Here is a 27,820-nt window from a genome sequence, read left to right as displayed (position 1 = left end):
TGCTGGTTCTTAAATGCTGGAGAGTCCCAAAGTGAGAGTTTTGGGACAGGAGGCGGGCAGAGACGTGACCAGGGCTGGGAGCAAGTCTAGTGGGTGTGGGTGTCCCTGCTGTGCACACACACACTCACTCACACACACACTCCACAGCAGGACTGGAGGAGGCTGTTGTCTGCCACCACATTTTGTCCCCGTGTCCCTTGTCTGTTCCCTCCACTTCCCTGGGAGTCCGGGAGCACCTGGCACAGAGACACTTAATAAACACTCAGAAAACGAGGTGGTAAGTAGGCAGACACTGAACCAGAGAACTCATGTGTATTACAGCATTTTGAGAACAGACTTTTTTGTGCTAGTGACACCTGATTCATCTCTCTTTAGCCTCCCCATCCTTGACCAGGACCTCTGTGAACGGGGTGCACTTCATGCTTCTGTGGCTGTTTCTACAGGACAGATTTCACTGCCATGCGTCAGTCACAGCGAAACACTCACAAGTCCCAAGAGGGGAGGCGAGCCGCTGCCCGTGCACTGGACCTGGCAGTGCCTGTCAGCTGCAGCCATTTGTTCGCAAAATAAGCTCTCGTGCCTTCCCCGCTGCTCAGGAGAGGAGAGGAGTGACTGCTCCATGTTGAGGCCAGGGCTCCTGGTCTGCACACCACAGGGGTGGGGTCCAGGCCTAGGCTTTTGCTGTGTTAGGTAGTTAGCTCCCCAACTTGACTCTAAAACGTTCCCTGCCCAGCAGCTGCGGAGGGGCGCCAGGAACAGCCCTGGTAACAAGCGCCCCCGAAACTGCAGGTGCTCGAAATGACTCTGTCCTGAGGCCACTTTTCTCTGGAAGCACCAGAAGCAGGCAGGGTTGCCTGTTTGTTGTGAAGCCCCACTTTGGGTTCTGAGCTCCTACGGGCAGGCCTGAGGCCCTGCGACCCCTCCAGTGGCCCAGCCCATCTTGGAATCAAGGACAAATATCACCTCTGCCTGGACACTGAGGTGGAGCCCAGGCAGCAGGGCCCAGCCTCTCCTCGGCTCAGGCTCCCTGCTGCTGCCTGTGAATCAGCCCCGGGGTGCCAGGCCCGAGTGCAGAGGGTGGCGAGGCCTCTAGACCAAGCCCCCGGGCCAGGCCTGCGATCACTCACCCCAAGAGAGGCTCCTTATCTCCTGAACTTTCAGCCTGCTAATTCCAACCCAGGTCCATATCACTTCGCTTTAGGCAATAAAAGGAAAAAAAAAAACTTTATCTCCTGTGGCCAGACCCAGTCTCTCCTCGATGACTCCTCTGTGGGACTATTTCCTTGTTTTCTGTGTCCCTGTCTCTCTGGTCAAGGCCAGCCAAAGATCAAGGCTCGCCCAGTGGCCTGAGGACTTGGCCTCGTCACCAGGCCAGTCAGAAGGCCCTGAGTCCAGTTACTCACAGGCGGGACTCAGGGTCACTGCCAAGGTCGGGCACAGGTGCACAGAGGAGTGCCAGCCCCTATGCTCCCTGTTCCTTGAATAATGAGGCGCCCGTCCGCTGGGATTCGAGACGCACTGACGTTACCTAAGGAAATCCCTTTTTAGGCGAGATTGGGGCTCTGCGAGGTCCAAGAGGATTAACACCACAAGAAGCCATCATCTGACTCTAGGTGGTACTTGGAGCCCCAGGGTGGCAGCCGGACCGCAGTCAGGCTGGGGGAAGCCCACCCCTGCTGCCATCTGCTCCGCCTGAAGACGGTCCGTGTGCTGCGACAAGAGGGAAAGGGCCAATGTCACTTCTTCCCAGTGGCCCTGAAAGAAGGGACCAGATGGAGGACAAGCCAGCTCTGACAGGCACGTGGACTCCACGTCTGGGAGCTGTGCCCCTGACCAGAGGCCACAGCTCGGACCAGCTGGCGGACGCATGGGAAGGGTGGCAAGGGGAGGAGGGGAGCCCCAGAGGTTACTCCTTAGCACGGCAGCCCCAGAGATGCATCCTCAGAGAGAAATGGCCCCGTGGCTCCGCTGCCCCACTGCCAAGCCCCCCTACTCCACCCTTGTGCCTCCCCTAAAGCAGAAAAGGCCTTTCCTACTGGCCCCTATCTGTGAAGGGAACTCCCTGCCAGGACAGAGCCGCTCAGACACAGGCTACACCCAGGGACCCCCTTCTCGGGGTGGCACCTAATAACAGCAGGTTTCAGCTGCCTCCACTGAATCATGGTGTGGCAGTTTTACCTTCCACAGCAGCAGCATCACGTGGCCACATGCGACACCACCTCTGCAGAAGATAAAGGCCCCACAGGAGCTTCTAGAAAAAGTGTTTCACTGAGCCTACCCAGGCAATAGCAATAAAAGCAAAAATAAACAAATGGGGCCTATTTAAATTTGTAAGCTTCTGCACAGCAAAGGAGACCATAAGCAAAACAAAAAGACAACCTATGGAATGGGAGAAAATATTTGCAAATGATGCAATTGACAAGGGCTTAACTTGCAGAATATATAAATAGCTCATACAACTTAATAACAAAAAAACAAACAAACAACCCAATCCAAAAAGAGCAGAAGACCCAAACAAGCAATTCTCCAATGAAGACATACAAATGGCCAAGAAGCACATGAAAAAATGCTCAATATCACTAATTATCAGAGAAATGCAAATCAAAACTACAATGAGGCATCACCTCACACCAGTTAGAATGACCATCATTAAAAAGTCCATAAACAATAAATGCTGGAGATGGGGTGGAGAAAAGGGAACCCTCCTACACTGCTGGTGGGGATGTAGTTTGGTGCAGCCATCGTGGAAAACAATATGGAGGATTCCTCAAAGAACTAAAAATAGACTTACCATATGATCCAGCAACCCTACTCCTGAGCATATATCCAGAGGGAACCTTAATTCAGAAAGACACCTGCACCCCAATGTTCAAAGCAGCACTATTTACAATAGCCAAGACATGGAAACAACCTAAATGTCCATTGACAGATGACTGAATAAGGAAGTTGTGATATATTTATACAATGGAATACTACTCAGCCATAAAAAAGAATAAAATAATGCCTTTTGCAGCAACATGGATGGACCTGGAGATGATCATTCTAAATGAAGTAAGCCAGAAAGAGAAAGAAAAATACCATATGATATCATTTATATGTGGAATCCCCCCAAAAAAGACAAACTTCTTTACAAAACAGAAACAAACTTACAAAGAAAAACAAACTTATAGTTATTGGGGGAAAGGGGGTGGGAAGAGATAAATTGGGAATTGGAGATTTGCAGATACTAACTAATACACATAAAATAGATAAACAACAAGTTTATACTGTATAGCTCAGGAAACTACATTCAGTATCTTCTAGTAACCTATAATGAAAAAGAATATGAAAAGGAATATATGCATGTATATGTAGGACTGAAACATGATGCTGTACACCAGAAATTGACACAACATTGTAAACTGACTACACTTCAATTAAGAAAACAATAATAAATAATTAAAAAAAAAAAGAAAAGAAAAAGAGAAGTGTAGCCTTGAAGAATGCCAGTCTTTAAAGATGCCCAGGGGACCAGAGGACCAGAAGGGGCGGGGGCTGGAGAGATGCCCAAGTTTGCCTGTGCTGGCTCCTCGGCACCTGGCGGTCCCCACATGGAGACTCGAGTTGCGGCCAGGGAGAAAGGGAGGGCAGGACAGCCAGTGCAGGTTTGGGGTCCTGTCTTACACATCTCGCTGTCTCCTCACTCGGCAGCCAGAGTATCCACTTCCGGTGCTGATTCTGCCAGAGCATTAATGATGCTGTAAAATAATAAGGCTCGAGACGGCCGCACGAGAGCAAGCCCTTGATAAAAGGGAGATTTACAGCCACATCCATCAATTTAATTATCTTTTACTAGGGTTTAAACTTAGCAGTAAGACTAATCTCTATTTCGCACAGTTTACAGGATCTATGGACACTTTACAATCTTCCTCTATTCACAAGTGTCAAATTATGGCAATATTGATAAAACGGTGGAGGAAACAGCGAGGGAGACAACCCCAGAACTGGCTAATATGCCTTTTACTGCACCGTAAAAGCCTATTGCTTACTCTGATTTGGGGGTGAAAATGTGTGGCCAATAATCTGAGTTGATAATGTTTCGGAAACAATAGCACAGATAATAAAAGCTGCCTTCGACACCCCAACCCAGCCCCAGTCTGAGCGCAGCCTCCTCCTCGGACTTGACCGTAAAAAGCCGGGGCACGGGGCCGAGGAGGAGGCCACGCGGCCATCGGCAGCCACCGCTCCCTGCTCTGCCGAGAGCGGGCCTGGGAGGCCTGGGAGGCCTCGGGCAGCCGCGCAGCAGCAGGAAGCCAAGCAGCCCACGGCCCGGGCTGCTCTGCTCCAAGCTTCCCGCTGCCTACATGGGCTTCCTGCAAGTAGCCAGTCTTCCAGAAAGCCTGCGGGAGTCTGTGGTCAGCACTTGTCAGGGGAGAGAAGGAATAAGCAGCCCAGAAAAATCCTGGCCTTGGAAACTGGCCCGCAGACCACCCCCAGCCAACGGTGCGGCCACAGCACAGGGCCCCAGGGCCAGTGTGGTGCCTCTGAGCCCATCGCCCCCAAGGAACTGCCACCCGCACCCAGGAAACCGGGCTCTGTCTCAACCACTCCCTCTGGCTGTTGGGCCAAACACCCTTTGAGTGGTGGTCACTTTAGGTCCTCTCCACCGAGAACACAGCATCAAACCCTTTGGTGCTTCCTGGCCTGACCTGCTTGGAACTGAGACTACCAGGCAAACACGACCCTGCTTTCAAACAGAGGCTCCCTACAGGTGGATGGCACTCATCCAGGATGTTGGCTGGTTCCTGGTGGAAAGGGGAGAAGGCCTGTGCCCACCTCTCAGCCTCCAGAGCTTCACCAGGGCCCTGTGTCCCACGGGGCTCCCTGGGAATGGCTCGACCCACAGTGCCTCAAACTCCGGGCAGGCAGCCCCAGCCCGCACCATGCTTTAGAAGGCACCGTTTCTCAAGGCAATTTCGATCCAGTGCCCCATGCCCACTTCAAGCGCTGGGCCCAGGCTGGAGCTCAGGTCGGGGAAGTACTGAGCTCCCAGCATGGAAAGTCTGTCTTGGAGTTTATACTCCAGTCCCGCAACCAGGCCTTTTGGTCCTTAATTCTATTTCTCTGCCTGAGTCCTGATCCATGCAGGGAACGGTGGCTGGGGACATGAGGACAGAGTGATGGGAGAGAGAGGGAGCCGGACCCCACCCCACAACACACAGCAATCCCACCAGCCAGCCTACTGAGGACAGCCTGGGGCATCCACTGTCCCCACAACGCCTCCAAAACACTCTCCATTCTGCTGTGGGTGCAAGACCCTTACAACCACAAACCCTAATCCTTTCCAAACAGGGGACCCTACCAACCACAAATACAACATCATCTTGTGAACAGAGACCACTCACGGTACAAAGAAATAAGCCCCCGAAACTTCTTTGAGCCACAATGATTTGATTTGCACGATGGAATTACCTGTCTTCTCCAAGAGCCTTTATGAAAATCACAGGAACATGTACTATTACGGAGGCTCTCTATAAACTGTAAAGTGCTATGACAGTGGCAACAATAGCAGCGTCATCTAACTCGTGACATGCCAGGCGCCAGGCTCAGTGACTCACACGCATTCACTCCTTTGAAGAACTTCCCCTCAAAACCCTATGAGGGGATCCTCACTGTCACCCCATTTCCATGGAGCAGAAACAGGCTGGGAGAGGCTGAGGGACTGGTTCAAGGTCACGCAGCTGGTACACAAGAGGTGGCCTAACTCAAGCGCTACTTGGGAAGTGAGGGGCAGGGGCCTTCGGGCTGGGATAACGGTAGTGTGATCCGGGGGAGCCGGCCAGCCTGGTGGCCGCAGGGGCCTGGGGTCAGACGGGCATGGGAACCGCTGGGGAGGGGAGAGCCAGCCCTTTGGCAGCACAGCCTCCAGGACCAAAGTATCCAGACGCGATCCACTTCCGAGCTCAGAAGCTCCAGAGCCGAACCAAGCAAAGTGAGGTAGTAGCCCAGACTCCCTGCACCCTGAGGCACTGGTGTCGAGGGTGTGCAGTGGGGGCTGGGCGCAGGGCAGAGGGTCCTCTCACTCAGCAAGGCAAGGGGACCCGTCCAAGGCCACACTGCCAGGCTAGATGCCAGCTCTCTCCCCTCCCAGCTCGGGGCTCGCCCACGGTCCCAGGCCGGCCTGTGTGAGGTGTGAGCTGCCCCCGCCCCAGCCCAGTCGGGGGAGCCAAGCTCAGGCGTAGCTTCCAAGGCCACTCGGGCTTGTGCCGCCCAGGAGTCTGCACTTTGAACAGACGCACACCTTCCCCACGCCCCCTGCCCGCGCTCCCCAGGAGCGGAGTGCCCCCAGTGCTGTCTTTGGGGGGCTTTTTTTTTTTTTTGCTGCGTGGACTGGAGGCAGAGGGGCTGGGCTCTAGTGGGTTTATTTTTGGATTAATTTTAAGGCTGCCTCATGAGAGTGAATTAAATCTCCCTCCCAGGCGTGCACCACTGCTTCTGAACTCACACACAGGTCTTCTAAAACTAGCTTTCCTCTTTATTTTCCTAAACCCTTTTCCAGTGTCTTCCTCTCGGTCTCTTCGGGCCGGATCCCACCTGAGGCTGGGCCTTCCACCCCTGCGACAGTCCCACAGCACCTGAGAGGTATTTACAGAACAGGCCTGTGCTCTCACCCCCCAAAGGCAACCTGGGAGACAGAGCCCAGGCCCGAGCTGGCGCCCAGAGCTGGGGAAGGGCCAGCCGGCCTTCCAGGCTGGAGCCACCTCTGCGTGTGCACCTAGGCCAGGTGCGAGAGTGTGAACCGAAGATGTGGCTTGGAAGACACATGCCTGTCAGAGGGCAAAGGTCTGGAGAAGCGTGTGGGGCTAGGAGGGAAGGCGGAGGGACCCTGATGGCGCAGATACCACTGCCATGCTCCACATTCTGCAGAGCTGCCTACGGAGGGCGGGGTGGTGGACCATACACGGGAGGGCTATCTGGCAACCTCACCTTAATGGGGATTCATTTATCAACTTGCTTCCCCAGGCCTCAGGACACACAGCAGGTGCATTTGCAAGAGAGATAAAAGCAGAGACAAAGTCGGGGGGTGGGGGGGGGAGCGAGAAAAGCCAGGATGCTCCAGGAGGGGAGAGCCCTGGGTCAGGCGGGGAGACGGGAGCTGAGAATCATGGAAACACAAACCCAGGTGCGCAGAGCCGCCTGCACAAGTGTTCTCAGGGTCTGCTTCACCAGCTTCCTAGAACCATAAGGATTATAAAGCAGCCCCTTCATATTTTGCTGAGGACAGACTCCGGCAGCTACAAAGAATGACTGGGATGTGTGCCTTCCTACTGAAACATTCCTGACTGTCTCGGCGTCAATCCTGAAATGGGCAGGGGCCTCGGGGCCCAGCTGTCTGGCCCAACTCTCATCGCACAGCGAGGAGCAAAAGGCGTCACGGGTTTCCCTGGAAAATCAGAGAAACTTCTTCTGACCCAGGAAAAAAGTCCTTCCCTCTATCTCAAGAAAAAAAAGAGAGAGAGATTTCTAGTGATAAAAGGAAGTTTCCCCAAAAATGACACAAATGAACTTATTTGCAAAACAGAAACAGACTTGCAGACACAGAAAACAAATTCATGGTTCCCGGGGGGGAAAGGGAGTAGAAAGGGATAAACTGGGAGTTCAGGATCTACAGATACTAACTACTATATACAAAATGGATAAACAAGGTCCTACTGTACAGCACAGAGAAATACATTCAACATCTTGTAGTGACCGATAATGGAAAAGAATGTGAAAAGGAAGACACGTATGTACATGCAGGACTGAAACATGCTGTACACCAGAAACTGACACAACCTTGTAAACTGACTGTACTTCCATTTAAGAAAAAGGAAGTTTCCAATTTCCAATAATAATGAGCGATTAAAAGAACATTGTCAAAGATCATCAAGGGAATTGTAGAAAAATGTCAACAATGGCCGGAAATAAAAGTCAATATAATTTCTCTGCAGGACAATATAAATATTCCAGCGGTGATTAACTTGGCCATAAGTTATTTTCAAGCACACACGTTTTCCTTTTTTACACTGTATGTATCTTAAAATTCATGTCACTCGTGTGAGCAGAGCGGGGAACGGAAGCACGCAGATCACCTTTAGTGTAAAATATACATTTTAAAAATTCTAAAAAGGTTAAGGAGACATAGTGATTGGCTTGAATCATGGCTGGGCGAGAACTGCTTGGGAGGTGCAGTTGGTTCCACGAATGATGCAAGAAACAAAGGGCTTACTGCAGCCACGGAGGGGAAAAGGGCCCCGATCAAGCCCATTTTGTTTGCCGTGTGCATGGAGGCAAGAAGTCAGCTCAGGATTCTGCCCTGTCTTATCCGCCCAATCTTATCAGGTGGTAAATCTGTCCTTTGATCTTGTCAACAATGTGGAAAGTTGGAGACAGCTGCCACCACCCCTGGTCAGCAGGGCCTCGCCATTCCCTCATAAAACATTTATGAAACCTGTAATAAACCAGCCTGATAAGGAAGAGGTCTCGAGATTTCAAAACTCAGCAGCTCTGCAGAAAATACCCTGCTCTGCCTCCAAGGTTCCTTTATTTGAAGAGCAAACACAAACCCTCAATTCCCACTGGCCATAAAGTTTCTGAGCAAAGAGGTTCACCAAACCCTAAGATTAGCAGAAGTTATTTGGAATCTCACCCACGAGAAACCACCTCCCCCCACTTCCCCGAAATGCTCTGCACTGACGGGGGCCCGGGGTGAGGGGGCCAGAGAGACGGGGGGGAGGCGGGGTGACAATAAAACCCAGGCATGGAGAAATCAAGTCACTCGCTGCCACAAAGTAAACTAATCTTCTATAACTGAGTTTAGAGAAGAGAAGAAGTAGCATTTTCACAGCGCATCACAGAACACAACTTCGTTGGTATTTATTTTAACTTTCGCTTTATCTTTTGGGAAATTAATTGAGTTCTCTGAGTTCAGCAGAAGTAGACGGAGTCCCGACAGCTGCCCCACTCTCCAGGAATTTTCTTAGTTGACTTTTCCGGGCAAGTGTCAGGAGAGTTGCTTACACCAGAGGCCTTCAAAGAAGGAATAAAGAAAGCCATGAGAAAGAGAGGGAAATGCAATGCGAGTGACTGGAAACTTCCAGGAATACGACTACGCTTCGGGGCAGGGAACGCTGTTAGCCTCGAACTGCAGGAGGGGGCTGTTCACTATAAGCATTGTGAATGGTGTGTAGGTGAATGGAAGAAAAGACAGGGAGGTGCGACTGGCATTAGAGGAGTGAGAACAGCACACCTGAGCTGAGAGGGAAGGAAATGGGAGGAACATTCCACAGGAACAGCTTTACCCAGAGCCGCTTTAAAGATGGTCAAAGGCAACACCATCAAAGGATAACTGAACTGATGGGAGAAAGATCTCCAGATCTCTCATTTCTTCTGCCCTAGCCAACCAGGTGATCAGTTAAAGAGAAATGGGAAGGAGGACCCCGCGGTGGGGGTGGGGGCCGCTGAACAAAACCCCCTAGGCAGGGAAACTCCCTTGTACACAGGCCTCTCCCAGGACCCCAAGCTAGATGTTCCCCTGCACCGTCCTCTGTGCCCACCTGTCTGGAGCTCAGCACACATCCCTCCTCATGGTCCACACCTGCCTCATTGCTTAACGTAAAGTAAGTCCTTACACATCCTCACACGTGGGCCCCTGAGTCCCGTGAGTGTTCTGTGTGTCCACTGTGTGCTTTCCGTCAATTTTCCTGTGTTCAGAGGGTAAGGGCCACCTTGACTCATCTTGTAAGCACCTGCCCCAGTGCGAGCACCTGGAGCTGACAGTAACAGTGGTCCAGGGAGTTGTGCTAAAGGATGGGGGCATAGAGGCCCTCTCCGCACTGTGATCAGCTTCTGGGCTTTGGAGGTGCCTGTCTGAGTTGCCCAGAGCAACGCCCAGCAAGCGGGCTCCATGCGCAGGTGGATTCTGGTGGGTGTGTGTTTCAGGCACTGGGGATGAGGATGCCTGGGCAAGTGACAGAGGTAGAGATGAGCTCAGCTGTACCTGGGGACCAAGGTAAGGCAACTGTCTGTATCTGAGATGTCCCAGAGTGCTAGTCACCAGCATTGGTCCAGAGTGCTTTGGCCAAAACCCATGAAGGTGGGCAGAGATGAACTGATGGTCCCCTAAGACCCAGGACCCCATTAGTGAATAGGCCATGTTATTTAGGTTCATATCTACAATGTCCCGAGATGCTTCTGGACCAAGGGACCAGAGCTGGATTTTCAGAATTTAGCCCAAGTGGTCTTTCGGGAAAGCCCACCAGATGTGCTGTTTCCCCTCTGCTGCGTCTCTGAAACACAGAACTCCAGTGAGGAACCATGGCCTTGGGGAAGGGGGCTGGCTCAGGAGGGCTGTGGGAGAGAGATGGGCCAGAGGGGCTCTGTGCCCCACCCTGTGGACTGACACGCAGCTTCCCCAGGGCAGGAGGCTGCCCCAGCGTTTCCCGGAAGTCAAGAAGCAGGGAAGCACGCAGGTCCAGAGTACAAGCTCCCTGTCAACTGCCCAGATTCCACGCCCGGCTCTCTCACTTCCTACTCCTGTGACCTTGGGCACCAAACTCTGGGCCTGGGTTTTCTCACCTATAAAATCAGATGATGAGACCACGGTTCTCACTGGGTCTCCACAAGGAAGAGATGAGACGGTGAGGGTGGCATTTAGAAACACTCAGCAATTGTTAGGAGTCCTCGTTTCTGTTCTGGGACATGGCCAGCATTTTCCTAGTGCTCAGAATAAACAGCTTGTAATTTTCATGCACTCTTCACGTCCACAACGGATTCTGTGTGACGTGCAGCCTTGTTTTCGCCCTGGAGGTCGGCACTTCCTGCCTCTCCTACCTCTCCGCCCTGCTGTCTCCCAGCCAGGCCCCTCAAACCCTGCAGTGCTCTCTCTTACAGCACTGTCCATTTAATGATCACTGAAAGACACACAAAGCAGATGTGCGTACATTCCATTTTACTGGCAAGGCAACTGAGGCTTGGCGATGCCCAGGGTTTGAGAGCACGGCTGCCAGGGTATGAAAGTGGAGTATGAGCCCCGTCTCTGAGGCTCCGAGCCTGACTCCACTTGGGCCTGGCCGAACAGAAACCGCTGAGGACAGGCCGAGCGAGGGGCCGGGGTAGGGGAGGGTAGTGGTCAGAGGCAGGGATGGAGATTAGGGTAAGGGAGGTGCTGTTACAACAGGTTACACCAGGACTGTCCCTCGAAGACAGGGACACAGGGACATGCTGGTTAAAGGCAACACAGACCCCAGCCCAACAATCCCAGATCAAGGTCAAGGTGGGCAAAAATGCCATGGGATTCCGGCATGTTCCTCCATGAAGACGGGCAAGGGCATCCGGGCATCTTGGTACCGCTGCCTTCCTTCCACACCGGTGTGGGAGCCCTTCGTCCAGCAGAGGGGGAACGCTTCCAAGTGGTTTAAAAGGTCGATGTTGAATGTTTGTACATCCATGTTCACAGGAATCAAAAGGTAGAAGCAACCCAAGTGTCCATCAATGGACAAATTTCAGGAAATGCAGTCCATACACATAATGGAACATTACTCAGCCTTTAAAAGACAGGGAGTCCCGACAAAGGCTACAATACGGACACACAGTGAGGACACTATGCTCAGTGAAATAGCCAGTCACAAAAAAACCAGCTAAGCAGTCAGATTCATGGAGACAGAAAGCAGACTGGTGGGGCCAGGGGCCGGGGACTAGGGGATGGGGTGGGAAGGGGAGGTTGTTGTTCAGTGGGGACAGAATTTCAGTTTTACAGGATGAAAAGAGCTCTGGAGACTGGCTGCCCAACACCATGAATGTACTTAACACTGAACTTAAAAATGGTTACGATGGTAAATTTGACGTTAAGTATTTTATCACAGTTTGTGAAAAAGTTTGGATGTTGCATCCTGACACTTTTGGACGCAGTGGGCCGCCACGGTCCACATCTGGGGAAGAAACTCAGCCTGCTCTCCTGCACCCTGAGCGGATGCCCCGGCCTCCCCTCCCCGCCGCCCGCCCACACTGCCCACAGAGCGCGGGGTCCTGGGCTGGGGCTGCTGCTGCCCAGAGGAAGGGCGCTCTTTCCTAGATGGCACAAGGTGCCACTCGTTCCCCCAGCCCTGCGCCCATGGGCTATGTCTGCCCAGAGCGGCACCTCCCCCAAGCCCCACAGGCCATCGGGGGGGGGGGGCAGCCCATCCTGGCTGGAGGTGCCCAAAGCAGGGGCCACACCTACTTCTCTCCACGTCCCCTGCTGCCCCTGCAGAGCCTTGCCCACAGTCAATGCTCAGCAAGGACCAGGGGAAACAGGGAGAGACTGTAGCAGGAAAGGAGGGAAGGAGGGAGGGAGGGAGAGGAGGGCCGGGCGGGACACACGTGCACACAGACAGCAGACGCAGAAGCTTTTTCTGGGAACAAACAGGGACACGTCTCACTCTCTACTTCGCGCGCATCGTCATGGCCTGAGAACCAAGGGGCTCTTCTGGGGCCCCCAGACTTGCCATGGCTTTATTTTAGGACTGGGTATGTCCTTCCCTCCTCTCATGACTGAGAATTCTGAAACTGGGTGGCCTGGAGGGGGCGGGGGCCCAGGTCTCGCTCACCCTGGGCGTTTCAGAGCCCTGACATCCCTCACGTGCTCTGACACGAGCGCCCAGGCTCAGCTGCCCTGCGGTTGGCGCTCACGGCCAATGCCCATGCGGCTGCAAAGGTTTAGACTTGCCAACCCCCTCCACCCCCAACCCCTGTCACCACGCTCCCCAGGCCCTTAAAGATGCTCCTCCCCTACCGCATCTCGGCACCTTAGTGCAAGAAACTCAAAGGCTCCCTCCCTCCCCTGGAGGCTGACAGTGTTTCTGCTCCCACAGCCTCCCTTCCTGCAGCCCCTCCCCTCTGGGGCCTCCCAGCTCCCGCCTCGAGGGGACCTGCCCACCGCCGGGGTTCCGTTATCTGCACAGCCTGTTCCCAGGCGATAATGCGGCCGGGTCAGGTGCAGTCCTGCTGAGGCGCAGGGATTTTCCTGGCCCGTCGCCCCTGCTGTTTGCTCACCTGTCATCTCAGCTTGGTGACAAGGCTGACATGAAAAGGGGGAGAGGGCGCAGGTTTGGCAGGAGGGGTAATTTATTGGAAGGCTGCTGGCCATAAACATGCCCACTCAGTTTCTGACGGCGGCCTGGGCCTGCCACGCGGCTAGTCCCCGGTTAATGCGTAACCAGAGAGCCTCTCAAGGCAGGTGCAGAGACGCGGTGGTGCCCGGGCCTTTCTCCCCGCTCCGCCACGTCCCTGCCTCAGCCTGCCCCAACGGCCCTGCTCCTCCAGGCCCTCCAACTGTGGGTGGGAGGGTAGCAGGACACAGGGTGTGGCTCGACACCTGACCTCTGACCCAGGGGAGGACAGGGCCTCAGGGCCAGGAGCGGTGGCCTCATGCTGCAGAGAAGGAAGTGCAGTGGGGAGGGTATTGCTCTGTGGTAGAGCACGTGCTTAGCCTACACAAGGTCCTGGGTTCAATCCCCAGTACCTCCATTAAATAAAGAAAGAAATAAACGTAATCACCTCCCCACCAAAAAGAAAAAAAATTTAATGGTTTAAAAAAAGAAGAGAATCCTGGCAGGAGGGCATTCCCTGGAGGCTTGTTCTGAGGCCCAGCAACAGCTGCCCGCAGGTGCGGCCAAAGCAGCTAAGACCACGTCCAGACGTTTCGTACACCTGAGTCCCACTTCCAATCAAACTCATAAACATGGGGAGAGCCAAAGCCGGCTGGGGGCTCGGCGGGGCAGCCGCTCCCTCCGTTCTCAGCACTGGACCAAGAAAGGGTCAGCGTGTGCGCCGGCTGCGGGATGGACCATCCACGGCCCAGGACGTGCCCCTCCCTCTTTCCCTCTGGAGGACCACCTGCTGGGGCCGGTGGGCAGGAGGCAGGGAGGCCGGTGGGGGAGGGTGGGACGCTAAAGACAAGACCGTTCTACCCAGAAGAGGACAGTGAGCAGATGAGGGGAGTTCTAAAGAAAATCTGGGGCTCCTCAGGTGTGGCAGCCAACCTCCCAGAGAGGTGCTGTCTCCCCTTTTGTGGGCTGTTCTGAGTGGCTGATGAGTCAAACGGGCCACATCCGTCCCTCAGCTGAATGTGCCCAGATGCCCCTGGGAACTGGTGCTCACAGCGCCCCCAGGGAACGCAACTTCTCCCTTGTTTCCTTCCCTATCGGCCGAATCTGCACCAGAGCCGTGGCTGTGAGGTTTAGAGGACTCGGAGCCCTCCTCTGCATTCACACTTCCCTGAGCACTGGGCACACCTGTCACAGCAGAGGGGCCACTGCAGTAATCCTGGCGGCGATGCTGCCGCATTGAGGAGCCCCCGCACGCGTGCCCAGCCCCCCAGCCTGGGGAGCAGAGACGCTGTCTAACACATCAGGAAGGGCCTCCCAGCAATCGTCCACCCAGTTATTATTTTATGAGATGGTTATCACCTGCAGCCACGGGATTAATAAAAATTAAGGGCAATAAAAGAAATCACAGGGGAAACTAATGCTGTCAGCTACATGATAAAAGGGAGGAAGCCGGCTTCGTGTGCAGCAACAAATTCTCCTGGCTCACAAACCAAGAAATCAGGGCCGGGAGGAAGGGAGCACGAGGGTTCTCGACAGAGACTCCACAGTGCATGCAGGCAACCACCTCGCAGAGGGCCCTGTGCTCTGCGCGAACCAGAGGGCCGCCCTTCTCCCCCGACCCACACCCTGCACGGGAGCATGGGGGCAGGCAAGGCCCTCCCAGGGGCTGTGAAGCCGGCATGGTGAGCCCCGCCTCCCTGTCACCACGCACAGGTGGAAGGGCTCCTATGACGCATATGGGAGAGGAGTAGCTTTTGAATCACACATCCCCTCTTGTGCTGTAAAGGTGCCAACCCTAGTCCCAGCCTGACTTTCCAGTGACACTGACGTGGGCTGGACGGCTTGGAGCCCAGCGCTACCCGCTGTGACAGCCCCCCATGTGGAAGAGGCCCCCCATGTGGAAGAGGGCCTGGGCTCCCTGGAGGGATACGCAGAGAAGGGGTGCCCAGCCCCAGCCTGGGGCACTAACGCCAGGGAGGGGAACACACAGCCCACTCATCCAGACCAAGCAGAAGGAGATTGTGCAGTGCAGCCCCGCCCTGAGCCCCGAGGGCAGGCAGGACCACTGGCACTCGCAGGCTTCAAGGAGGGGACGGAATTTGAGGCCAGGAAGAGGAAGGGCAGTCTAGAGAAGACCCCTGGCTGGAGGGCAGGCTCTAGGCAAAGTGGCCAATTAGGGGAGGAGGTGGGAGGGCAGGCAAGGTGGGCACGGAGGGGCAGCGTCCCTGCGGCCAAGGGGCATGAGACGACACACCAGACAGACGGCTGCAGAGGCAGGTGGATGGAGTGGCTCGGTCAGGGCCAGGCGCTTCTGTAAACCTGACTCATCAAGGGGGAGCCATTTGGGCAGGTGGCGCTGGGACTCTCCCCCACTTTATTTAATGACTAAGGACGTACTTCTAGTCATCAAGAAAGGTAGAAGACGATACTGGGGAAAGTCAATTTGCTTTTGCAACAGATGCATCAGCCATCTCGGCTGGCCTCAGCTCCTCTGAGGACAGATGGAGGAGGTGGGGGGGGGCTTCCATGGAGAAGAGAGGGTTTCAGAACAGGAAGCACAACTGGGCTGGGCTGTTTGGACCCTGAGCAGGGTCCCCCAGGGGCACAGCGGCCGTGATGTGACGCATCCTGGCCTCTTTCCCTTCCAGCTCTGAGGCTTTCTACTCTACGCCTAGGCCCTCTGGGCCCCGATTTCAGCTCAGGGCTCCCTCCAGGAGGAGACATGGGGTGCTCAGTGCCAGGGCCTCTCAGCAGCTCAGGGGAGGGGGTGCTAACAATCCAGACGACCCAGTTTCCCAAGAGGGGCCTGTATCCTGCATCCAGAGGGTTGAGCTGGGGCCAAATGGCCACCTAGCCGCAGGCAATCCAAACACCCGCCAAGGCCCCTTGGCCAGTAATAAACCCAGCCGGCTGCAAAACCAGGCCAGAGAGCCCAGGAATACAGCCCTGCCGGGTAATGATTAACCAACAGCCGGGGGCCTGGAGGCCACAGCGATAATGAGAAAGTTCCCCCGCATGATCTCAAGTGCAGAGGGCCTGGGGAGGGGCCCCAGGCTGGCGCCCGGCTCCAGGCAGGCAAACGGTTCCTGCCCTCTCCAGGGCGTGCTCGCCGCAACGACCCAGCACAGCCCCTCCCCACAGGGACAGGGGGCTGACGTCACAACCCTGAGGACACCGGCCCTGGTAAAGTCCAGGCTAGGTGAAGACGCCGACGGGGGCGTCTTCCAGGGGGCGGCTTTTCCCCAAACCCCACACCGATAAGCCCTTCCAAGAAGCGGGAGGCTAAGTGCTTATCTTTACTGCCCGGCAAACCTGAGACTGAGGGCCGCTCCGGTGGAGTGAAACTCAAAAAGGATTTTCTGCGGGACTTTCGGCTTTCTGATTTTTTTTTTAAGTACTTTGGCATCCTGCAGTGAAATTCTCCAGCAACTTTCTTCCAAGTTCCCAAACAACTTCAAATGCAGAATTCATGCCTCAGTTTAAACAAGTGAGCACTGCTAAGCCCCTGCTACAGGTCTATTGTGGTGCTTCGCACAGAGTTCAAAAGAACCCTTTCACTGGGTAGGCAAGGAAAACGTAGAGAAAAAAATAATAACAAAAAGGACTCTCAGATGAAGGATCTATAAAGCCTCGGTGTTCCAGGAAATCACACGGTCAGCCGGGGACTACTGGGGTCTCCCAATTTGCAGACAGGAGTGAAGACCCACAGATGGGCATGTCATTGTCAAGACCAAGATGGTGCCATGAGCTGTCCTCCCCACGCTGGCTCCGGCACCTTCTCTTCGTGTTCTCATCCACCAACAGGGTCCCAATTCACAGACACTTCACACTGTCTGTCAGTCCTTTGTCTTCAGATCCACCGTGTCCTTGGAACTGAAGGCGATGGTTTGAAGCACCATTTCCACTTAATACTGACGCTGGGAGACTCTTCCCGCGCTGCCAAAATCCTTGTTATAGAACAGGAGCCATGTATGGTTCCTTGGAAAAGCTGGTGCTGGTTCGACACACCCATCACATGGTGCTCAAGGCTGTCCCAGGATGTTCTCAAATATTGACATCCTGTCCTGGCGAGCAGGTAGTCACGCCGAGTTAAGACAAGCACTCAGTTCTGGAATCCTCTTACTTCAGGAAGCCAATCAACGAGAAGCGTTCTTACATTTTTCTGTTTGTTATCTAATTCATTTACTGACTTCTGCGAAGGCCCCACACAGAGTAAACCACTTCCATTTTCAGTCCACTTACTGGGTAAGTGAGTTTTCACCTTTTTCAGCTGTGTGTGATAACACTGGTCTACTTTCAAATGCGTTTTGCTTTAAAATGTCCACAACATTACGTGCTCTTGGTGGAAACACGACCACCTCCTATAAAATGAGTATTAACAACAACAACAACAACAACAACAACAACAACAACAACAACAACAAATCAAGCCCGATCAACTGTGCAGGTGTAACTACTGCTTTACAGGAAATACAGGACTGGGGGGAAATGTTAAAGGACACCCAGGGTTGCATCTGGCAGAATCCAGAACACCGGAAACCAGGCATCAACTGACGTCTATGGCAGCCAAGTACATGGCGGGGGGAGGGGGGCAATCACAGTATTATTAGCTCTGCTTTTATGAATGTGTGAAATTTTTATGACAAAGGTTAAAAATTCCTATAAGTGCTTTGCACATACACACATACACAGACCCCAAGTCACATTCCATCAGCCACGTCTCCATAACCCACGCTGCTGGGAGACAGTGATAAGGAAAATGTGGAGGACAGACCCAAACCCCCCTCACCTCCCCGCTCATCTCAAGGGGAGGCCCGGACGAGCACCTGGACAAACTGCGTCAAGGGCCACCACCAAGCCCTCCTTTCCCTGAGGGTCAGGAGCCAGCACAGCCCCTGGGCACAGGGCTCAGTGCATTGAAAGCTGTGCTGTCCTCAAATGGGCCCAGGAGGCTCTGAATGGCAGTCATGACCCGGTTCCCGGAAACACCGAATCTGGAGGCAGAGGATGCTGGCCTGTGTCCTCAGATCTGGATTCTAGATCTGACTCCGCCACTCACCAGCTGGGTGACTTGGGGCAAATCACTTAACCTCTCTGAGCACCGATGCTTTCTGCTATTAAAAGAGGAGAACTGTTTGTTCAGTCAACACCTGTGGTGGGTGTGAAGATGACGCAGACAATCATCTCTGAACTCAAGGAGTGGGGCTGTGTGCCAGGAATTACTACACAAGACTGGACGGGAGAATAACCATCCTAGACGCAAATGCCGCTAAGGGGGTCTGGGCTGAAGGGAACCACTTCTCTCTGGGTATCAGGGAAGAGGATATTCTTGGAGCAGGTGGCATCTGAGCTGGACGCTGACAGTCAGGATGTCAGGGACAGGAAGAGGAGGACAAGCCAGCAGAGGGAGCCCCAAGCCCAGGACATGAAGAAGGAAGTCGAAGCGGCCACACGTCTGGGAAGGCAGGCCAAGGCCAGGCTGGGGCGGCCGTGAATGCTGGCCAGTGTGTTGGCATCACACGTGGAAGGCAATGGGAGGCCGTTCGGAGACTTTTGAGGGGAGAGGTGTTTGACAAGGGCCAATCTCTAAGAAGATTATTCTAGAGAGGATGGACTAGGGAGAAAGACTTCATCCTTTTTAGAACCAGAAAGAGAGGAGGCCCAGAGCAGCCTCCGTGAACCATTTCTGACAGTAACAAAGACAGAAGACGTCTGACAGCACAGCAGGCTTCCTTCTCCCAGGGAAATGTACACACACACGCACACACACACGCACACACGCACACAGCTGTGAGTCATGAGCTTCGGGGCAGGATTCCACAAACCATGCATAAGAGAAAGCACAGCTGGAAAAAGGAAACTTGTCAACTGCCAAACGCAGACCCGTCTCTCCCGAGACTTGGCCGGGAAAATGCCTCCCCTTTTCCCCCACGTCAGAGACATCTCTGCATCTCGCCCTGGTTCATTCAGGAACCAAGTTCCCCAGGATCCAGAGGTCAGGGGTGCTGGTCCCCTTTGCTGGGTGGTGCAAACTGGCCAGGGCCATCAGGTGGGCTGGAGAGGCAGGGCCCACTCATTTCTGTTTTGCTGTCCGGGCCCACAGGCCGTCTCCTGGGACAGTTAACGTGTGTATCCTGGGGACTTGGGACCCCTGGTCCTTACCAACAAGTGAGGCCAGGCTGTGACGTTGAGTCTCAGGACTAACATATTTACCAAGTATTTCTTGAGCATACCCTGTTGCAAAGCACGGTGCCGGGCGCTCCAGGGTTGCAGACAGTCCTCCAACCTCTCTGGGCCCTTGTTTGCAATCCCAGAAATCTATTCCTTGGTTTTTTATTGGGTTTGGCCCCAGAGCCTTCATCGGTGGCCTGGAGGGCAGATATGGGATGGGCTTCCTCTTGTAGCCTCCAGAGCCTGGTGCCAGGCAGGGATCGGGGACCACAGGGGCCAGGCAGCAGGACGCCCCTTTGGGGTCAGAAGGGACAGTGCTGGCCTGTCCACTAGAATCACTGACATCGCTATGGGCAGAGAGGACGAGAAATCTCAGTTTCCAGGCCCATAGAGCACAAGGCAACAGCCAAGGAGGGTAAGAGAAGGGGACGTGGCCATGGCAGCAAGGTGGTCACAGATGTGGATCCCAGCCTGGCCTCCACCTCCTCACCTGTAAAATGGGGTAACAACAGTTCCTATCTCATGGGGTTGTCCTAAGAATTAAACAAGTTCATATAAAGCTCTAAGACACTGCCGGTGACACATGACTCGGGTTTATTTAAAGATCTTTCCCTCCAAAGGCATCTGGACGAAGGTGGAGTTAATCACCAATACTGTGTGGTAGGAAACACAGTTCAAACTCATCCTTGGCTTGGAGGCTCCGGGATGGAGGGCGGCCTGAAGAGGAGTCCATTTAGAATCCAGCTGTGCTGGGGGAGGAGGTGCGATCTGTTTGGGGGCTCAGCTCAGCAAGTCATGCTCACAGCCCTGCCACTTCCCCATGGAAGGACGTCCCTGCCACAGGCCATACTCCCCGGAGGTTCTCTCTCTTTTTCCTAATGAAGTTGGTTTAGATCAGTCATTTTTTCCTAGCCGTCAATCAATTCCTGCAAGCTATTTACCGTTCATTTAATTTCCGCTAAGTGCCTTGGTATAACGTGCTCAGGAGGAAGCGTAAAGTTCCACTGCTCGTCGGGAGACTTCCTTTCTGCTGGCGGGGCTGGGGAGGGGCGTGGGGAATAGCTCCTAAGATGGCAGGCATCTGCTTCTCCATTCTTTCCACGGAAGTGTGGACTCAGCTTTACGTGACAAATGAGTTTACTTACAGAACAGGAACAGACTCACAGACATAGAAAACAAACTCTGGTTACCAAAGGGGAAAGTGGGGGAGGGATAAATGAGGAGTCTGGGATTAGCAGATACAAACTACTAGATAAACAACAAGGACCTACTGTATAGCACAGGGAACTACATTCAATGTCTTATAATAATCCATAAGGAAAAGAATCTGAAAAAATATACATATACACACATATGTGTATGTATAACTGAATCACTATGCTGTACACCTGAAATTAACACAAATTGTAAATCAATATTTACATATTTCAATAAAATAATTTTATTGAAATTTGTATATTTCAATAAAAAAGAGACTCCCAGGCCTCGACCTGCCACAGTTGGCGGCCCTCTCCCGTGGAGGCAGGGGAAGGGCTGAGCGGACACCTGCGGGTTCCCCTAGCTCCAGGCCTGCTCAGCGCCCCAGCCGGACAAGAGGCGGCAGCCCCAGCCCAGGAGGCAGCATGGGGCCCACAAACCTGCGTCAGAAGCTGGTCCGCATGGCGGCCGGTCAACGTCCCCGGCGGCGGCGAGGAGGTAATGAAGTGGGGCTGACTGCGGCCAAGAACTTGCAGGACACTGGCTGTCCCACGGAGGGTGGGGCTCGGCCGCCACTCTGGCCTCTGACCCGGCCTAAAGGGGACAAACTTGTTCACTGAACCAACTAGTGAGGGGGTCCCCTTCTGGAAAGCTCAGGCCCTGGAGGGGGTGTGGGCTGCGGGTTCCCAGGGCCCTTCCAGCCACATACCCCCTGCGGACTCTGCTCACAGCAGGGAGCAGCTTTCCTCGATAATCCATGACTAGAGGAGCCCGGACTTCTCCGGCTTGTCAGGTTCCCCTCTTGGCAGCCACGCCGCAGTTAGGAAGGCAGCCTTCTAGAACCTTCCTGCTCAGTACCCCTCCTTCCCCCTTCATTCCTATTCCCCACACCTCTCCCTCTCCACCCCTACTCAGTCCTTTTATTTTCTCCCTCAAAGCCACCATCAACTATAATTTTTTTCAATTTTATTTTTGGTGGGGAGGTAATTATATTTATTTTAATGGAGGTACTGGGGATTGAACCCAGGACCTCGTGCATGCTAAGCACTCACTTCACCACTGAGCTCTACCCTCCTCCCCTCTCAATTCTACTTTCTGAGAAATCAGAAGAGGAACAGCTGATGGACTCAGGAGGGGTGACCAGGTGGGCGGTGAGGGAGGGAAGACCAGGCCCGGCCACCCCAAGGGGTCAGCAGCCCCTCCAGCCCCGGCTCACGCTGAGTGAGGTCAGCAGAGCCCTCTCCAGGAAGGGCCCCACACGGGCCGCCCCAGCACAGCCCCATAGCCTGGTGCTGTGCCCTCAGTTTCTGAGGGTAACTTTTCCACAGAGATCTCCTCCTCCCCACCCAAGTCATAATTTAAATTGTTTTCAAGGAAAAAGAGCTCAGTGCTTAAAAGCCCAAAGACAGCCATAAAGCCGAGCAAGAGAGCAGTCTGGAGGAAAAGTGGTTTACTCCACCATGGTTTTCACCTTCCAAACTGCTAAATAAACAGAGCACACACAGCCCAGAGGGGTTTTACAGTGCCTCCTGTGTGAACTTCCTGAAGACGTTTCTCTGCACATCACAGCCTCCGTAATTTAGCTAAGCTGCAGAGGGGGAAGGCAGCTGGGCCATCTGTCCCCATGTCAACCTGGGAGACTTGTGGCTGTGTGACCTGTGCTCCCAGGAGTCACAGCCCTTCGGGGCCTGCGCTGGGACTCTGGGGCCAGCAGGTGGCCATGTCACAGCAGCTCCCGCCCTCGTTCCCAGAATTCAGAGTGCATTATTTCTGTTTCAGATCTGTTGGTCCTCATGAAACCTATTTCATCCCATCCTTCAATCTAACGACTGGCATTTCATGTCAGTCTCTTTGGTCGCCAGCCATTTTAAAGGAGTTCAGTGATTCTGGTCAAATCTGACGCAACACTGGGCAATGCCAGGCTATGCCTTGGACTCAAAGGTGGTTCCTTCCACCATCTTGAACAAAATGCTGGAACTCAAAAGCATCCACGTACTCAAATCTTCTACACTGCTTGAAGGTCTGCTGTGGAAATTGGTTTTCAGTAAGTCCCCCAAAGCATCAGAAATCCCATCAGGAAATGGTCCAGGGCTGGTGGTATAAAGGAAGCGGGCGGACGGGGTTTATCCCTCCAACACAGGCTTGCCGGCTGGAGGTGGTTGGAGGTGGTCTGTGATGAACGTGCCCAGACTCTGTGCCTGGTGTTGGGTGGGAAGGGCAACAAGGGGGGTTAGATGAATCCTTTGGGGGGGGGGGGCTGAAGAGAAAAGGATGCTGACTGTCTGCAGAGCCTAATCAGTCTTATAAATTAATGGCATAAAAAAAAGGTAAGGTTCCCGAAGGTCTTGTCCATAGCCTACATTCAAAGCCCTACTTGAAGGGAGGCTCTTCCCTTTATGACCAAAGTAAGGAGGCTTCCCCGCCTCACTGACCCCCACACAGCAAGTCTACTGCCAGGGGTTAAAGGTATAGAGGCTGAGCATTGAAACAAAATGAAAGGACTCTACAGGGACTCTACACCTCTACTCCACAGAATACAAGTGTCAAAAAACGGACATTTTTTTATCAAGCCCTAATTTCTACATATAGAATTCTCCTGCAGTTGAGTTCAGTGATTTTCTTTTTTATAAGTTTTAATTTTTTTGTTTTGCTTTTTACGTTTTTTTTTTTTTAATGGGGCTAGGTAATTAGATTTATTTACTTAATGGAGGTACTAGGAATTGAACTCAGGACTTCATGCATGCTAGGCATGCGCTCTACCACTGAGCTATACCCTCCTCGAGTTCAGTGATTTTTCAAAGTTACGTGTTTATAAGAATTATCCTGCAGAACTGTGTACCAAAACCATTGCATGGTGCTTTGTGGGGGATTTAAGGGAATTTCAAAGGTAATTCTGGTTGGACATGATTTTTGCCCTTCACACACTGATGTTAGAACGGAACCCGGGTGTTGATGCCCCCATGCGTACTCGAGAAATTGATGTGTGTGAATGAATGCCCTGCCCGCTCAGCTCTCCGGACAAACATCCCCCCAGACCCCGACTGTCTGTCTCGTGTTTTCTTCTACTTCTGTCGTCAAATAGAGAGAAGGAAAAAGCAAAGAAAACAGCAGGACACCAATAGGATTCTCGTGCCCTTAGATTAGGGGATTTTGTTTTCCCTCTCTACCTTGCATAAAAATTTTCAGGTCAAAAAAAAAATCACTCTACAATAAAAAGAAAAAAGAAAGCAAGGAAACCCAGCACGCGAGGCTTGTCCCAGGCACCGCTCAGTCTGAGGCCGGCTGGCGTTTATCTCTGCCATCCCCTGGCAGTTTGAAGCATGACAGCGCGCTGATAACCAGCAGCGAGTAAGCACCACGGCCAGCCGTGCAGAACATCACCCCGAAGCACCAACAAAAAGCTCATAACTTCCGTGCCCGCATTGCTCCGCAGCCGGTGCACTCAGGAAGAGAAGCTGATGTCACACGTCCTGGGGTCACAAATGACCACTGGCTCTGCACCCTCCTCCCTGACCTGGGTTCATGGCCCTCGGGACAGCCCAGCTCCAGAGGCTTCCACACCTGGAAGGTGGGGCTCAGGGAACTGGAAATTCCCCAGTTCCCTCAAAGCCAAGCTCTACAAACGTTAAGTCGGATGCTGAGCGGCAAGTGTCTCGAAGGGTCTCGGGCCTGGGTGCTTGCTAGGAAGCAGGGTCCCTCTGGAGAGCCTGGCCACAGTCCGGGCAGAAAACCCCCCAGACTTGGCAGGCAGGCACCCACAGCTAGATCATCCTCTCTGCGGCAGACATTGTGGCCAGTTTAAAAAGGGGAAATTTTTAAAATGAAAGAACTAGAACGAGACCCCTTGACAACTCGTCCCTCCCCCGCTCCCCCAGCACAGCGCCCTACCTGGCCCGGCACTTCCGCACGTGGGTCTCCCCAGACCCTGCTGCTGCTCTTCTCCCGAGATGCCAGCGGATGGCCAGTAAGGATGCTTCTGTTTGTTTGTTTGTTTGTTTTTTCCAATTTTTGTGTATTCGTTTTAGAAAGAGGTAATAAAGTTTATTGATTATTTTATTTTTTTAATGGAAGTACTGGGGACTGAACCCATGACCTCATGCATGCTAAGCACAAGCCCTACCACTGAGCTCTCCCCTCCCCTAGGGTCTTCTTGGTGACCATCATAACTAATTGTTTCCTCTTTCTTTTTGGTAGAATATACAGATGGAAAAACGCGTGAATTCTGAGAGAACTTTTACATGTGTACACTCCTGTGCAGCCATCAGCCAGATGAAGACACAGAGCACTTTCAGTCCCCGGGGGCCTGTGCCCCTCCCTGTGCCCAGTCCACCCAACCCCCCGCACGCTTCCCCCACCGCCAGAAGGAAGCACTACTCTGACTCCGGTCACCGTAGATTGGTGCTGTCTGGTTTTGGACTCTGGGTAAACAGGGTCACACACCAGGGACCCCCTCATCGGTGACACCCCCCCCTTACTGGGGTGTGAGGCTGCGACTGATTCTATTCATCCCTGGCTGATTTTTTTTTTTAATGAATGAGGATTGGTCCTTGTATCAACTGCCCCCACTCCTCTCCCTTCCCCACCCTCCCTCCTTCTCTATTCAAATCACTCAGTAAACCCGTCCTCACCAAACGATTTGTCAAAGATGGGAACACTGGTTACTATAGAGAAAATAAATGCAAATGCAGCCCCTCCCTGCACACTGGCTCCCGCTTCCCTCAGCCTCCAAGGCTCCGGTGGCGGATCATTCGTAAGTCTGAGCTTAGCCACAGTTCCAGTAACGTGAGATGCCGAAGAGGTTCCCGGAAGCCCCTTTGGAAATGCCTTCCCTGCAGGAGTCTAACAGCTGGAGAGGAGCCAAGCCTGTCCTGGGTCTGCAGGAAGGGCCGCATTCAGTTCTGAGCCCTGGAACACTGTGCCCCGCTCTGGAGGGTGGCGACCAGCAGGGAGAAAGGTCCCAGCTTGATGGGAAACGGGTTGGAAAGTAAACAAGAGGCAACAAAGAGCAAAAAAGGAGAGGAAACGGGAAAAGATGCCCCTGTGGCCACTGCAAAGAAAGGTCAATGACCAGTCAGCAGGAGAATGCAAGAGAGGGCAAGGCTCTCTAGTTCCCAGGATCTCAGGGAGGGAACAACCAGGCGTGAGAGCAGGTGGGAGTGGGGAGACTGGATTTTTAAATTAAAAACAATGTTGGGGACAGGATACGTGCAAGTCAGGATGCAAAAAGGTGACAAACATGTAACTGCAAGGTTGACCACTAGGTGTCAGGCTAAGACAGCCTATTCTGCGTGAAGCAAACCTGCCGTCTCAAAGCCCAAGGACGTGCCACAGCTCAACCAGCATTTCCCGCAGAGCACGGCCCCCCAGCAACCGCCTGCCTTTCTCCCACAGTCTGTGGCCCCCCAAAGGCGGGGCAGCCCTGCCATCCACGTGCCAACCACAGGACCCAGAACACAGACGGACACGAAGTCAGTGCTCGACAAATACTGGCTGAATAATATTTCATTACTGAATGAATATGTGGACGCCTTTTTAAAACCATCAGAAGCTGAACTCTCCACACCATGACAAGAATCATAGTTCAAAATCACTGAAATACCTGTTTTTAGCAACAAAATGACAAGAGTTTCTCTGCTAAGGCCACTTGTTATCCGTGTTCAATTCAGATAGAGGAATCTGCGAGTCTCCACCAAATGCAAGTGCTCCGCCCTGAGCCGTGGGCGCCGGGGGGTTGCTGGCTTGCTCAGCCTGCGCGCAGCGTCTGTACAGAACACCGGCATTCACGCAGAGGCTCGAGTCAGGGAGAGGTCAGCCTCCAAGCGCCCACAGAGCCAGGTGGTCAAACTGAAGGGTCACTACCTTAGTTTCTGTGTTCAGGTGAATATACTTAAATACACAGCCTCATGTATTGATTTTTTTTTTCAGTGTTCAACAAAATCTTCAAGCCCTCATGTTTTCAGAACAGGCGGGATGGGCTGATCTCAGAATGCCAGCTGGAGCGTGGGTGGCAATGGTGCCAGCCCAGGAGGCCAAGTCACCAGGTGGTGCTGGTTCGATTGCTAAGTCACTGAGGCAGGAGACAGGAAAGGGCGGGGGGCCACCTGCTTCACAGCAACGCAAGGTTTCTTTCTCCCAGGGGCTCTGCCTTCCGGTCAGGAGCCCAAGTAAGAAGGTGGGTGCAGACGCCAGCGTCCCTCTGCTCAGGCCAACCCCGATGAACTTTCTGAAAGCAACAACCAGTAAGAAATCTACCTGTGCCCAGAGACACGGCTGGTTGTCCTCGACAGACAAGGCAGCCTTCCTCCAGCAGAACACGCGTCCTCCAATCACCCAGGTTGTCCCAAGGAGTGGACAAGCCCTTCAGGGCCAGAGCTGCCCAATGCAGGCCCCATGAGGGGCTCCCTCCCTCACCAGTGCTGGCACCACCAGAGGTCCCAACATTCAGGATGGAGGGACAAAGAACTCAAACAGAGACGAACACGTTCTGAAGAACTATATACTTGGGCAGAGCTTCTGGATAGGTTGTTTGTCCCTCAGCAGGGACACTCTTTCCCAGCAGATAGGGCTCTGCCAACCAGATGTCTGTGTATGGTGGGGGTGCGGGCAGGGAACAGGAAGGTGGGAGTTCAAAGCCCACCCAAGGGACCCTCCTGCACTGTGGGTGGGAATGTAAACTGGCATAGCCACTATGGAGAACAGTATGGAGGTTTCTTAAATAACTAAAAACAGAGCTACGTTGTGATCCAGCAATCCCCCTCCTGGGCATATATCCAGAAAAGACAAAAACTCTAATTTGAAAAAATACATGCACCTCAATGTTCATGGCAGCACTATTTACACTAGCCAAGACATGGAAACAACCTAAGTGTCCATCAACAGATGACTGGATAATGAAGATGTGGTATATTTATACAATGGAATACTACTCAGCCATAAAAAAGAATGAAATAATGCCATTTGCAGCAACATGGATGGTCCTAGAGATTATCACACTGAGTGAAGTAGGTCAAAGAAAGATAAATATTATATGATGTCACTTATATGTGGAATCTAAAAAATAATACAAATGAACTTATTTACAAAACAGAAAGAGACTCACAGACATGGAAAACAAACTTATGGTTACGTAAGGGGAAGGGAAGGAGGGATAAATTAGGAGTTGGGGATTTGCAGATACAAACTACATATATAAAATAGATAAAACAACAAGGTCCTACTGTATAGCACAGGGAACTATATTCAATACCTTGTAAGAGCCTATAATGGAAAAGAACATATGTATAATGTATGTGTAACTAAACCACTTTGCTATACACCTGAAACTAACACAACATTGTAAATCAACT

Source organism: Camelus dromedarius, chromosome 13, assembly GCF_036321535.1.
Source record: "Camelus dromedarius isolate mCamDro1 chromosome 13, mCamDro1.pat, whole genome shotgun sequence".
Classification (NCBI taxonomy): domain Eukaryota; kingdom Metazoa; phylum Chordata; class Mammalia; order Artiodactyla; family Camelidae; genus Camelus; species Camelus dromedarius.
This window is presented reverse-complemented; position numbering follows the sequence as displayed.